Raw genomic sequence first — 12,807 nt, 5'->3', positions numbered from 1 at the left:
TGACTTCCGAGGTTTCCCTCCGCGGGCCCAGGTTGAGCAAGGCTTTGCCACCACGGAGAGCCCCCGTCTCCCTGCCGTGGCTGGTTTCCCTCACATCCTAAATAGACTCACGAGGGCCCCAGGAGTAATGCCTGTTAGTGACTGCACTGTGGATGTGCACCGGGGCTCACGCGTGCCCTAATGCATTTTCGGTGCGGAGACGCGCTCTACCTGGCCCATTGGGCTGCGCGGTCCGGGGCGCGCGGGAGGCCCCTGGGAGCACACCACTGGGGCGGGGTCGGAGGCGATTCGTGACCTCCCTCTTCCAAGCTCCCCCTGTCTGGTGCATTGAGGGTTCCGAGGAATGTGACGGGAACCCTGGGGGCTGCGGGAAGCCTGCTGGGTCCCGAGGGAAGCCTTCGGCTCCTACTGTCCGCTCCTTCCTGCTTCCACACAGGAGGCCGTCACCCGTCATCTCCTTCCCCACTTAGATCATCCTTCCGTGGTAGATTTTACATCTTCAGGCCGGGTGCGGTGGCTCACGCCTGTAATCCTAGCACTTGGGAGGCCGAGGTGGGCGGATCACCTGAGGTCAGGAGTTCGAGACCAGGATGGCAAACATAGCGAAACCCCGTCTCTACTAAAAATACAAAAATTAGCCGGGTGCGGTGGTGCACACCTGTAATCCCAGCCACTCAGGAGGTTGTGGCACGAGAATCACTTAAACCCGGGAGGCGGAGGTTACAGTGAGCCTAGATTGCGCCACTGCGCTCCAGCCTGGGAACAGAGACTCTGTCTCCAAAAAAAAAAAAAAAAAAAGTAAGATACCGCTTGGCGTCCAGAAATGTCTGGGACGACCTCTAGAATTAACCTAGCTGAAACCTCTGTTCCCAGATCAGTTTCATCCTGAAGGCTTCTCTAGGGATGGATCATCAAGTCCTGGGAAACTGGACATAAAATGCCCACTACTTAAATAGTGAGTTCCCATACATAACTTTCAGTGACCCGAGTTACAAATGTTTTTTAAGGAGGATTTCTATCTATGCAATGAGGGGAATTTTTCAGGTTCCTGGTTCTGTTTTACTATCTATACAAATGGTGCTTTCATTACAATACTAAGGGAAAGTTTTGTACGTTGAAATTGTTACCGTAGAATTAATAACCAAGGTGATTATTAAACTGATTGAGGGTTGGTCCTTTCCCCCATTGCGTATACAGTACGTTCTTGGTAATCATTTCACATGAGAAATTTTCTTTTACGGAAACCTTTATCGTTATGCTGGGAATTAAGTGCTTTGATTTTCCCGCCCCCGGCTCCCCCGCAACAGGAAGTGCTGGGGGCGGGGCGGGGGGGGTGAGAATTTGAACAGAATGTTGGAGAGACAAAATTTTCCTACCGTTCATATATATATATTGTTGAATTATTTCAAGATTTCAAGGTCAGTGTTGTCCCCATTTTATAGGTGAAGAAATAGGCCTAGAGGTGCTAAACTTTACAACTTCAGATGAGCAGGAGATAAACAGGATTCAAGGCTTACCAGTCTGATACCTGTTAAAAGAAAAACTTCAGCTGAACTAAATTTAAAGGAGTTAAACTGAGCAATGAACGACTGGGCAGCCCCCAGAATCACAGCAGATTCAGGGAGACTCCAGGGATGCCTCCTGGTCAGAACAAATTTATAGACAAAAAGAGGGAAGTGACGTACAGAAATTGGCAGTGAGGTACAGAAAGAGCTGCATTGGTTACAGGTGGGTGTTTGCCTTATTTGAACACAGTTTGAATAATCAGCAGTGTATGACTGGTTGAAGTATGGCCGCTGGGATTGGCCAAGACTCAGCTATTGTTACAGGTGCATACCCCTAAATTAGGTTTTCAAGCTTGTCTGCCTATTAACCTAGGTTACGGTTCGTACACAAGGACTCAAATACAGAAGTACAGAGTCCTCAGGCCATATTTATTTTGCTTTAACACTGCCTCTCAAATTCTTTCTAACTCTTATAATTAATGCTATAATCCTCTTAAACAAGCTCTCAATGCAAAATGCAGATTTGCCCTTTTTTGTGTGTTTCATTTATCTCCACATTGGATATAAGCTGCCATAACGCATGTATAGACAATAAAATATAATAAAAATTAGTTGTTATAAAAGTTTTGTTCAGAAATATTATTAAAAGAAGTATATGTATCATATATGTAGTAAACATTTAGGCCATTCAGGTCAGTCACATCTTCAGTAAAAAGCCAGACGCTAAATGGCCATGAATTGGACATTACTGTAGAGAGGCAGAAGGACCATAGTCTTTCCTGGCTGGAAAAGTAATCTGCTGGGGCGCTGCCTGGTGCACTTTGACCCCATCCTAGCAACTCAGCAGAATGAAGTTAGCAGAATGAAGTTAGCAAAACTGGTTAGCTCCCGAAACAGACTTCCCTGTCTTGACAGATTAACGCCATCCATGAGCTCGCTTTTCCTTCTGATATCTGGGATTCTAATACCCATTCATTATTACTTTCAAAGGAATTATCCTCATTTTGAAAAGCACAACGTTAAAGATGTTTTGACACTCTTTCACAGCTATCGCTTTAAATAACAATCACAAACAAAGCCAAAAATAGTTTCTCAAGGTCATTTATCTAAGTCAAAAGCAGTAAGAATGACTACTTCAAAAAGAGTCTGTCTGCTTCCAAGATATGCCAGGAACTCGAGAACTGAGAACAATAATGTAAAGCTTGTGTTTCAGAGTTGAGATTAACGTTATGCTTAAGATTTTCTTTAATGTTTTTTGTGCCAGCTGGACGTCTTCTGTTAGTGAATTTCCCATTCTGTACTGGGTCATACGAAATGAGTTCTTAAAAACTCATTAATCAGTTATTAAACAAAATATTTTTCCTTAGACTAATCCAAACTGCATTTGTGATCTTTTAAAAATCAGAAACATTAACAAAAACTCATTTTTCTAAAAACTGACATATTTCAGGAGCCTTAACCAATTAATTACTATAATTTTGAGTAACTAATAGTAATTGACATTTATGTAGTGCTTATTATTGCCAGGCACTGTTCTAAGAGTTTTTAAAAATAAACTAATTTAGTCTTTGTAACAGCCATGTGGGGGAAAAACTATCCTCCACTTTACAGATGAGGAAGCTGAAGAAAAAATAAGAAATGTACTCAAAAGTTGCACAGTCAATGAAAGATGAAGCTAAATTCAAACAGACATTCTGGCTCTAGGGTCTGTGTTCTTATTTTTTTTTTTTTTTTTTGAGACGGAGTCTCGCTGTGTCGCCCAGGCTGGAGTGCAGTGGCGTGATCTCGGCTCACTGCAAGCTCCGCCTCCCGGGTTCCCGCCATTCTCCCGCCTCAGCCTCCGAGTAGCTGGGACTACAGGCGCCCGCCACCGCACCCGGCTAGTTTTTTTTTTTGTATTTTTAGTAGAGACGGGGTTTCACCGTGTTAGCCAGGAGGGTCTCGATCTCCTGACCTCGTGATCCGCCCGCCTCGGCCTCCCAAAGTGCTGGGATTACAGGCTTGAGCCACCGCGCCCGGCCAGGGTCTGTGTTCTTAACCACTCTGCAAACTGCCTCCTAGGGTGTTACATTTAAAAATACATTCCTAGATCTGGGGCGGTGCCTCACGCCTGTAATCCCAGCGCTTTGGGAGGCCGAGGCAGGTGGATTGCCTGAGCTCAGGAGTTCGAAACCAGCCTGGGCAATATGGTGAAACCCTGTCTCTACTAAAAACACAAAAAAATTAGCCAGGTGTGGTGGTGTGCGCCTGTAATCCCAGTTACTTGGGAGACTGAGGCAGGAGAATCACTTGAACCCAGAGGCGGAGGTTGCAGTGAACTGAGATTGTGCCATTGCACTCCAGCCTGGGCGACTGAGCGAGACTCTATCTCAAAAAATAAATAAATAAATAAATAAATAAATAAATAAATAAATAAATAAATATACATTCCTAATTTGTAATTGTCTCCTTCTATCCCCTTACCTCAGAGATTGACATTTAAATTTACTTGGCATGAATTGTGCTCATTTAATCTGGATTTCTGAATTATAAGTTACATTACCTAGATTGAACAGTCAAAAATAAATAAGAAAAATAATGTGAACCTTGTAACTGCAACAGACTGCCATTAGTTGGTTCTGTTAGCGGTGCCTTTGAATATTAATATTTTTCAGGTTTGTCCTTAACAGGCTATCTGTATCGGAAAAGAAGGATATTTAGTACTTTTTTTTTTCTTTTTCTGTTTTTGAGACAGGGTCTCACTCTGTTGCCCAGGCTGGAGTGCAATGGCACCACCACGCCTGGCTAATTTTTTGTGTTTTTTTATAGAGATGGGGTTTCACCATGTTGCCCAGGCTGGTCTTCAACTCCTAGGCTCAAGGGATCCACCCACCTTGGACTCCTGAAGTGCTGTTTTTGAAGTACAGTAGGGGCGAAAGAGCAAGAAGTCACCATCTCCAGATTATAAAGTAAAAAAGTACTTGACATTTGCAGAAAGGATGAGACAAGAAAAAAACACTTCTGGGTATATATAATATCTGCAAAAAAACAAAATTATAAATATTTTGTTGAAATTGTGACTAAAATATTTAAACAATTGTGAATTGTTACTAAAATATTTCTAGTAACAAGGAAGGTCACATGGATTATTAAAATGTACCCAACATTACTAGTTTAGGATAGATACAATGTCATTTAGTCTCTATAATTTTATTTTTGTGAATGTAAAAACATTTGTAAAGCTTTTCAAGAGGCTCCACCTATAGTGACAATCCCTTCAAACCTATTTTCTCAATAATGGCCCTGCAGATGAATATCCCAGACCCAGGGACTGTCAGAAACCTGGCTTTTGTGTTGAGAAGGAACTGCTATACTTCTGTTAAAGCAAGCGTGTCTATGGTTGTAGATATGGTGCCGGATAGAATTAGTGTAGTTCTGGGGACAACTGCTAGGCCACTATGCTTTATAGATTCTGTAACCTGAGTCATAGGGAAGGTGGGATTACTTAAAATTGTTGGTGAAAGTTTATGAAACTCTGGATTGTTTGAAAAATGCTCAAAAAACAAACAAAAACCCAACCCTGTGAGAGTTGGGTACAATAGTACATGTGTGTAGTCCCAGGTACTTGTGAGGTGGGAGAATCACTTGAGCCCAAGGGTTCAAACCTGTAGTGTGCTGTGATGGCACCTGTGAATAGCCACTGCACTCCAGCCTAAGCAGCGCAGCAAGATCCCGTTTGTAAAACAAGAACAAAAACGTGAAATAACTTTGAAATACCAAGAGTTAGTGAGAAGAAGCTCCAGGGATATGTTTATGGCCGAGAGAACTTTAGTGTAGCAGAATAGATTTGTAAAGAATTGAGTATAATGAAAATACTTGTTTTCTTATTTTTAGCTATTCCAAACTTTTTTTTTTTTTTTTTTTTTTTGAGACGGAGTCTCGCTCTGCCCCCCAGGCTGGAGTGCAATGGCCGGATCTCAGCTCACTGCAAGCCCCTCCTGCTGGGTTTACGCCATTCTCCTGCCTCAGCCTCCCAGGTAGCTGGGACTACAGGCGCCCGCCACGTCGCCCGGCTAGTTTTTTGTATTTTTTTTTTTAGTAGAGACGGGGTTTCACCGTGTTAGCCAGGATGGTCTCGATCTCCTGACCTCGTGATCCGCCCGTCTCGGCCGGCCAAAGTGCTGGGATTACAGGCTTGAGCCACCGCGCCCGGCCGCTATTCCAAACTTTTAACCAAATCCTTTTCTTTTTTTCTTTTTTTTTGAGACGGAGTCTCGCTGTGGCCCAGGCTGGTGTGCAGTGGCGCAATCTCGACTCACTGCAAGCTCTGCCCGCCGGGTTCACGCCATTCTCCTTCCTCCTCCGGAGTAGCTGGGACTACAGGCGCCCACCACCATGCCTGGCTAATTTTTTTCTATTTTTAGTAGAGACGGCGTTTCACCGTGTTAGCCAGGATGATCTCCATCTCCTGATCTCGTGATCCACCCGCCTCGGCCTCCCAAAGTGCCGGGATTATAGGCATGAGCCACCAGGCTCGGCCCAAATGCCTTAAGAATTATTTTACATCCCTTCTTAAGAAGGTAAACTTCCTGTTTGTAGATATCATGTCTTACATCTAATGCAGATATCAGTCCACATCAAACATTTAATACATTCTTAAAAAAAAAATATGTGAAGCCTTGGAAAGGAAGGGAGAAGTTAGGAAGATACTTTAATTTTTCCAGTTTCTTAGGAAAAAAAGGAAAATTCCATTTTATATGTTCTTAATTCACTGATGTCTGCTATATAGTGAGCACTCAGTAGGTATTTATAAAAATGACAAATTAATGAAGCCCCCTAAATAAGTAAATACTTTTTTTTTTTTTTTTTTTTTTGAGATGGAGTCTTGCTCTGTCGCCAGGCTAGAGTGCAGGGGCATAATCTTGGCTGTCTGCAACCTCCACCTCCCAGGTTCAAGTGATTCTCCTGCCTCAGACTCCTGAGTAGCTGGGACTACAGGTGCATGCCACCATGCCCAGCTAATTTTTGTATTTTTAGTAGACACGGAGTTTCACCATGTTGGCCAGGATGGTCTCGATCTCTTGACCTCGTGATCCATGCGCCTCGGCCTCCCAAAGTGCTAGGATTACAGGCATGAACCAACACACCCGGCCAAGTAAATACATTCTAATTACACCTCATTTAATCTACAACCCAGAAAGTAGTATGTAAACTGAATTCTTAGAAAAACACTTCCACATTAAATGCATAGGGCAGGTTGCTATATAAAGGATTTCTATAAACAATTTTTTTTTTAAGAGATGGGGTCTCACTCTTGTCACCCAGGCTGGAGTGCAGTGGTACAGTCATAGCTCACTGCAATTTTGAACTCCTGGACTCAAGCTGTCCTCCTGCCTCAGCCTCCCAAGTAGCTGGGACTAAGGTGCCTGCCACCACACCTGGCTAATTTTTAAAATTTTTTGTAGAGATGGGGGGATCTCATTTTGTTGCCTAGGCTGGTCTTTAACTCCTGGCCTCATGTGATCCTCCCGCCTCAGCCTCCCAAAATGCTGGGATTACAGGCATGAGCCACTGTGCCCGGCCACAGATTTAAAAAAAATAACAGTTTTATTGAGATATAATTCACATATCATAGAATTCAACCTTTTAAAGTGTATGTTTAATGATTATAGAATGAACCATTGGTTTATAGAATATCACTGAGTTGTACAATTGTCATCATCCTCAAAAATAAACTTCATATTATTAGCAGCTACTTTCCATTCCTCCCTACTCCAGCCCCTGAAAACCACTAAATTACTTTCTGACTCTATGGGTTTACCTAGTCTGAACGTTTCATATATGTGGAATCATACAGCATATGGTCTTTTTCATTATCTAGCTGCTTGCACTTAATATGATGTTTTCAGGGTTCATCCATGTTATAGTATCTATTCCTTCCTAATACTTTATTCCTTTTTATGGTTAAATAATATTCCACCATATGGATATACCATATTTTGTTCATCCATATATTTGTTGATGGACACTTGGGTTGTTGCTACTATTTGGCAATTATGAGTAATGCTGCAAGGTTTTTGAGTGAACATATGTTTTAAATTCTCTTCATTGTATATCTAGAAGCAAAATTGCTGGATCAAATAATGACTCTATTGTTTGAAGAACTGACAAACTGCTTTTCAAAGTGGCTGTGCCATTTTATAGTCCCACTAGCAATGTACAAGAGTCCTAATTTCTCTACATTCTTGCCAGTACTTGTTATCATCTGTCTTTTTTATTTTAGCCATCCTGGTAGGTATGAAGTGTTATCTCATTGTCGTTTTGATTTGCATTTCCCTCTTGACACATAATGCTGAGCATGTTTTCCTGTGCTTAGTGGCAATTTGTGTATCTTTTTTGGAGCAATACCTATTCAGATCCTTTGTCCATTTTTAAATTGGGATATTGTTATTGTTATTCTTCTTGAGTTGTAACAGTCTTGATATATTCTAGATATAAGCCACTTATCAGATAAATAATTTGCAAACATTTTCTCCCCTTCCATGAGGTGTCTTTTTACTTTCTTGCCTTTGAAGCACAAAAATTAATTTTGACAGAGATTTATTTATCTATTTTTTTTGTCACCTGTGCTTTGGTACATGTGATGGTTAGTTTTATGTGCCAACTTAACTGGGTTAAGGGATGCCCCAATAGCTGGTAAACATTATTTCTGGGTATTTCTGTGAGGGTGTTTAAATGAAAGATCAGCATTTAAATCAGTCGACTGGGCCAGGCATAGTGGCTCACATCTGTAATCCAACACTTTGGGAGGCTTAGGCAGGTGGATCACTTGAGGCCAGAAGTTCAAGACCAGCCTGGCCAACATGGCAAGACCCTGTCTCTATGAAAAATACACAAAAATTAGCTGGATGTGGTGGTGGATGCCTATAATCCCAGCTACTCAGGAGGCTGAGGCAGGAGAATCACTTGAACCTGGGAGGTGGAGTTTGCAGTGAGGCGAGATCATGCCACTGCCCTCCAGCCTGGGTGACATAGTGAGACTCTGTCTCAAAAAAAAAAAAAAAGGGGGGGCGGAGCAAGATGGCTGAATAGGAACAGCTCCAGTCTCCAACTCCCAGCGTGAGCGACACAGAAGACCGGGGATTTCTGCATTTTCAACCGAGGTACTGTGGTCATCTCACTAGGGAGTGCCGGACAATTGGTGCTGGTCAGCTGCTGCAGCCCAACCAGCGAGAGCTGAAGCAGGGCGAGGCATCGCCTCACCTGGGAAGCGCAAGGGGGAAGGGAATCCCTCTTCCTAGCCAGGGGAACTGAGACACACAACACCTGGAAAATCGGGTAATTCCCACCCCAATACTGTGCTTTAAGCAAACGGGCACACCAGGAGATTATACCCACACCTGGTCGGGAGGGTCCCACGGCCATGGAGCCTCCCTCATTGCTAGCACAGCAGTCTGCGATCTAACCGCAAGGCAGCGGCGAGGCTGGGGGAGGGGCGCCGGCCATTGCTGAGGCATAAGTAGGTAAACAAAGCCTCTGGGAAGCTCGAACTGGGTGGAGCTCACAGCAGCTCAAGGAAACCTGCCTGTCTCTGTAGACTCCACCTCTGGGGACAGCGCACAGCTAAACAACAACAACAAAAGCAGCAGAAACCTGTGCAGATGCGAACAACTCTGTCTGACAGCTTTGAAGAGAGCAGTGGATCTCCCAACACGGAGGTTGAGATCTGAGAACGGACAGACTGCCTGCTGAAATGGGTCCCTGACCCCTGAGTAGCCTAACTGGGAGACATCCCCCACTAGGGGCAGTCTGACACCCCACACCTCACAGGGTGGAGTACACCCCTGAGAGGAAGCTTCCAAAGTAAGAATCAGACAGGTACACTCGCTGTTCAGCAATATTCTATCTTCTGCAACCTCTGTTGCTGATACCCAGGCAAACAGGGTCTGGAGTGGACCTCAAGCAATCTCCAACAGACCTACAGCTGAGGGTCCTGACTATTAGAAGGAAAACTATCAAACAGGAAGAACACCTATACCAAAACCCCATCAATACGTCACCATCATCAAAGACCAGAGGCAGATAAAACCACAAAGATAGGGAAGAAGCAGGGCAGAAAAGCTGGAAATTCAAAACATAAGAGTGTATCTCCCCCTGCAAAGGAGCGCAGCTCATTGCCAGCAACGGATCAAAGCTGGTCAGAGAATGACTTTGACGAGATGAGAGAAGAAGGCTTCAGTCCATCAAACTTCTCAGAGCTAAAGGAGGAATTACGTACCCAGCGCAAAGAAACTAAAAATCTTGAAAAAAGAGTGGAAGAATTGATAGCTAGAATAATTAATGCAGAGAAGGTCATAAACGAAATGACAGAGATGAAAGCCATGATGTGAGAAATACGTGACAGATGCACAAGCTTCAGTAACTGACTCGATCAACTGGAAGAAAGAGTATCAGCGATTGAGGATCAAATGAATGAAATGAAGCGAGAAGAGAAACCAAAAGAAAAAAGAAGAAAAAGAAATGAACAAAGCCTGCAAGAAGTATGGGATTATGTAAAAAGACCAAATCTACGTCTGATTGGGGTGCCTGAAAGTGAGGGGGAAAATGGAACCAAGTTGGAAAACACTCTTCAGGATATCATCCAGGAGAACTTCCCCAACCTAGTAGGGCAGGCCAACATTCAAATTCAGGAAATACAGAGAACACCACAAAGATACTCCTCGAGAAGAGCAACTCCAAGACACATAATTGCCAGATTCACCAAAGTTGAAATGAAGGAAAAAAATGTTAAGGGCAGCCAGAGAGAAAGGTCGGGTTACCCACAAAGGGAAGCCCATCAGACTAACAGCAGACCTCTCGGCAGAAACTCTACAAGCCAGAAGAGAGTGGGGGCCAATATTCAACATTCTTTTTTTTTTTTTTTTTTTTTTTTTGAGATGGAGTCTCGCTCTGTCGCCCGGGCTGGAGTGCAGTGGCCGGATCTCAGCTCACTGCAAGCTCCGCCTCCCGGGTTCACGCCATTCTCCTGCCTCAGCCTCCCGAGTAGCTGGGACTACAGGCGCCCGCCAGGTCGCCCGGCTAGTTTTTTTTGTATTTTTAGTAGAGACGGGGTTTCACCATGTTAGCCAGGATGGTCTCGATCTCCTGACCTCGTGATCCGCCCGTCTCGGCCTCCCAAAGTGCTGGGATTACAGGCTTGAGCCACCGCGCCCGGCCTCAACATTCTTAAAGAAAAGAATTTTAAACCCAGAATTTCATATCCAGCCAAACTAAGTTTCATAAGTGAAGGAGAAATAAAATCCTTTACAGATAAGCAAATGCTTAGAGATTTTGTCACCACCAGGCCTGCCTTACAAGAGACCCTGAAGGAAGCACTAAACATGGAAAGGAACAACCGGTACCAGCCATTGCAAAAACATGCCAAAATGTAAAGACCATCGAGGCTAGGAAGAAACTGCATCAACTAATGAGCAAAATAACCAGTTAATATCATAATGGCAGGATCAAGTTCACACATAACAATATTAACCTTAAGTGTTAATGGACTAAATGCTCCAATTAAAAGACACAGACTGGCAAACTGGATAAAGAGTCAAGACCCATCAGTCTGCTGTATTCAGGAGACCCATCTCACATGCAGAGACATACATAGGCTCAAAATAAAGGGATGGAGGAAGATCTACCAAGCAAATGGAGAACAAAAAAAAAGCAGGGGTTGCAATCCTAGTCTCTGATAAAATAGACTTTAAACCATCAAAGATCAAAAGAGACAAAGAAGGCCATTACATAATGGTAAAGGGATCAAGTCAACAGGAACAGCTAACTATCCTAAATATATATGCACCCAATACAGGAGCACCCAAATTCATAAAGCAAGTCCTTAGAGACTTACAAAGAGACTTAGACTCCCATACAATAATAATGGGAGACTTCAACACTCCACTGTCAACATTAGACAGATCAACGAGACAGAAAGTTAACAAGGATATCCAGGAATTGAACTCATCTCTGCACCAAGCAGACCTAATAGACATCTATAGAACTCTCCACCCCAAATCAACAGAATATACATTCTTCTCAGCACCACATCGCACTTATTCCAAAATTGACCACATAATTGGAAGTAAAGCACTCCTTAGCAAATGTAAAAGAACAGAAATTATAACAAACTGTCTCTCAGACCACAGTGCGATCAAACTAGAACTCAGGACTAAGAAACTCAATCAAAACTGCTCAACTACATGGCAACTGAACAACCTGCTCCTGAATGACTACTGGGTACATAACGAAATGAAGGCAGAAATAAAGATGTTCTTTGAAACCAATGAGAACAAAGATACAACATACCAGAATCTCTGGGACACATTTAAAGCAGTGTGTAGAGGGAAATTTATAGCACTAAATGCCCACAAGAGAAAGCTGGAAAGATCTAAAATTGACACTCTAACATCACAATTAAAAGAACTGGAGAAGCAAGAGCAAACACATTCAAAAGCTAGCAGAAGGCAAGAAATAACTAAGATCAGAGCAGAACTGAAGGAGATAAGAGACACAAAAAACCCTCCAAAAAATCAATGAATCCAGGAGTTGGTTTTTTGAAAAAATCAACAAAATTGACAGACCGCTAGCAAGACTAATAAAGAAGAAAAGAGAGAAGAATCACATAGACGCAATAAAAAATGCTAAAGGGAGTATCACCACCGACCCCACAGAAATACAAACTACCATCAGAGAATACTATAAACACCTCTACGCAAATCAACTAGAAAATCTAGAAGAAATGGATAATTTCCTGGACACTTACACTCTTCCAAGACTAAACCAGGAAGAAGGTGAATCCCTGCATAGACCAATAGCAGGCTCTGAAACTGAGGCAATAATTAATATCCTACCAACCAAAAAAAGTCCAGGACCAGATGGATTCACAGCTGAATTCTACCAGAGGTACAAGGAGGAGCTGGTACCATTCCTTCTGAAACTATTCCAATCAATAGAAAAAGAGGGAATCCTCCCTAACTCATTTTATGAGGCCAACGTCATCCTGATACCAAAGCCTGGCAGAGATACAACAAAAAAAGAGAATTTTAGACCAATATCCCTGATGAACATCGATGCAAAAATCCTCAATAAAATACTGGCAACCGGATTCAGCAGCACATCAAAAAGCTTATCCACCATGATCAAGTGGGCTTCATCCCTGGGATGCAAGGCTGGTTCAACATTCGCAAATCAATAAACGTAATCCAGCATATAAACAGAACCAAAGTCAAGAACCACATGATTATCTCAATAGATGCAGAAAAGGCTTTTGACAAAATTCAAC

Source organism: Rhinopithecus roxellana, chromosome 18 (genome assembly GCF_007565055.1).
Source record: "Rhinopithecus roxellana isolate Shanxi Qingling chromosome 18, ASM756505v1, whole genome shotgun sequence".
NCBI lineage: Eukaryota > Metazoa > Chordata > Mammalia > Primates > Cercopithecidae > Rhinopithecus > Rhinopithecus roxellana.
The sequence above is the reverse complement of the archived record's forward strand: the minus strand, read 5'-3'. Positions refer to the sequence as shown.